General features: G+C 46.7%; 1 long non-coding RNA gene across 1 annotated transcript; it reads left to right on the top strand.

Annotated features, from left to right (window-relative positions):
• The first annotated feature begins 363 nt into the window (after positions 1-363).
• Positions 364-2,296, top strand: LOC125413528 (uncharacterized). Its single transcript, XR_015738272.1, has 2 exons — positions 364-1,193; positions 2,114-2,296. It is a non-coding gene; the product is annotated as an uncharacterized LOC125413528 (long non-coding RNA).
• Positions 2,297-2,743: the final 447 nt, after the last annotated feature.

The following is a 2,743-nucleotide window of genomic DNA, read 5'->3' on the forward strand; positions in this document are numbered from 1 at the left end:
AGCTTTATTAAGCACTGGCCAGGTCCATACCTGGGACTTCCAGAGAAAGTTAGTCAGGTTCTTTTAAAGGCAAACCCCACAAGGCTCTGCACTTGCTGCCTTTCTCCAACTGGGGCAAGCATACTCCTGACATACTTCCTGACTGTGTCTGATCGTGCACATCCTGTGCAGTCGGGGCAACCAACCTTTGCTTATATAAGTGGAAACTGTGGCTTGTTATCTTCCTTGAGCCACAGCCCCAGCATCCCAGGAGGTTATCTGTCCCTTGGGCCGGTGGGACTTACCGATTAGAGACATTTTTGTGTTGGAGATCTCTTAAGCACAGCAGTTTAAACTTCAGTCCTCACAGTTTGAAGACTGCAACCCTAAGGGAAGGGTGTACCATTCCCTGGCTGAGCTAAGCACCAGCAACCGTCAGTCCCTGCTTCCTGGTGGTAGGTACAGAATGACCCGCGGCTGCGGACTACCCCAGGACTACACTGCCACAGGGGACTGCGCTCTTGACCCGTGAGCCAAATTAACCCCATCAAATTGCTTTTGTTAGGCTTTTAAAACAACAACAACAACCAATGTAACTAATACCAAATCTGGAGGCAGAAGCTGGAGCCAGGACAGTAGACATTGGGATGAATCCCATTGGGATTCTGCTTCTACTCTGAGCTGGGTGGGAGCTGTGTCACGGCTTAGAGAGAGACGACGCTAGGTGTTTTGGTCAGGTGACTGACTGGTTGCTGTGCTTATGGCTTGAGGGAAGAAGAGGTCAAACACTGGAGAGGCCAGATTGGAGCCTGCCGTATGGGTCCACGTGACGGAAGACAGAAACTGGGGTCAACAGAATAAGGGGTCTGATTATAATCTTTGCATTTTAAAATCCATGTTACTTGCTGGGTGGTGGTGGCACATGCCTTTAATCCCCAGCATTGAGGAGTCAGGGGCAGGCAAATCTCTCTGAGTTCGAGGCCAGCCTGGTCTATAAAGCAAGTTCCAGGCCAGCCAGAGATACATAGAGAAAAAAAAAAAAAAACAAACGAAGAAACAAACAAACCCATGTTATTTTATTTTTAAAAATTCAGGTTTACAGGCTGGAGAGATGGCTCAGAGGTCCTGAGTTCAATTCCCAGCAACCACATGGTGGCTCACAACCATCTATAATGAGATCTGATGTCCTCTTCTGGCCTGCAGGCAACTGTGCTGTATGTATAGCAAATAAATAAATCTAAAAAAAGTTCAGGTTTACAGACAAGTCTTAAGAATACCACAGCAGCTCCCTGGAACCCCGTCATGGGTTAGTTCCTACTGAAGGAGAATGAGGACACTGGAGACCCGAGGGAGAGAACAGTCAGAGGCACCCGAAGGGCCTGGACTGAACAGGGCCATGTGACAGGGAGCAAAGAGAGGGGACCAAGGAAGAGCCGAGAATTAAGAGAGCTTGTGGTCAAAATGGCTGGGTTAGGTAGGGAGAAAAAGAAGCTGGGGGAAGGAAATGAAAACTCGGGGTCTGAAGAGGTCTAGAGGAGGGGTGGGGTGGGAAGTGCAGGAGGGAGCCAGGGCTCTGTAACAGGTACCTGCTGCTGCCAGAGAGGTGGCCAGTGTCTGCTCTGATGTGTTAATAGACTTCTCAGCCCTTTGGCCCGTGCTTCTTTGGGATCTAACACCTACCTATAAATATTTTGCCCCATTAGCTTCACTTTAGCTCTTGTGTTATTTTTGGTATTATTATTTTTTTAGTAAAAAAAAAACCAAAAACCTTTTTGTGTGTGTGTCTATGCTGTGTGTCAGTGTAGGCGCATGTGTCTGCTGTGAGTATGTGCAGACCAGAGGATGTCCAGTTGTCCTCCTCTGTCCTCCAGACAGGGTCTCTCACTGAACATATTGCTATTCTCCAGCTTGGTTAACTGGCCAGAAAACCCCACCCACCCTCCTGTCTCTCCCACCTCTAGCTCTGGGAAGGTGGGCAGGTATGTGCAGCCGTAGACAGCATTTTGTGTGGCTTCTGGGGAGCTGAGCTCAGGTCTGCATGCATGCCTAGGAAGCGTTCCTCCACCGAGCCGTCTTCTCCAGCCTCTATTATTATTATTAATTATTTATTATTATTATTATTATTTATCTATAGGAACAATCTAAGAAGACATTTGCCAACACCACCGTTCACTCCTTTACACTTCAAATGCATATTTCCTAAGGACAAAGACACTCCCTTTCATAACCCATCACTGTCCCGACCAAAATCAGGAATGCTAATACCAGTTCAATACTATTGTCTACTTTGCAATCTATATTAAAATCTTGCTAACTATTCTGGTGATGTCCTCAACAGCTTATTTATTTGTCTGGTTATGTAGTGGTGATGGATTGAGCCAGGTAGGGCCTTGTGTGTGAGAGTAGGCACTCTCCCAAGATTCACCCCTGTCCCTCCTTGATAGCATTTTCCCTTCATCTAAGATTCTAGATGACAGACAATTGTCTCTACTTTAAGATCTGGAAGAATATTCCCCTCACCCCCGCTTTTGCCTTTCTGACATGAAGAGTACAGGCTGGTTGTTGTGTGAAATGTCCTTTGTGTAGTGTATCTGATGCTTTTCTCTTTTCCTCTGTGTGTGTGTGTGTGTGTGTGTGTGTGTGTGTGTTGGGTGGACGTGTCCACATTTCCAGACAGCTAGAAGGACATCGGACATCTTGTTTTTTTTATTCTCTGCCCTGCTCCTTTGAGACAAAGTCTCTTACTGTAAAGGTTAGTGTTGTC

Source organism: Myodes glareolus, chromosome 7, assembly GCF_982192425.1.
Source record: "Myodes glareolus chromosome 7, mMyoGla1.1, whole genome shotgun sequence".
NCBI lineage: Eukaryota > Metazoa > Chordata > Mammalia > Rodentia > Cricetidae > Myodes > Myodes glareolus.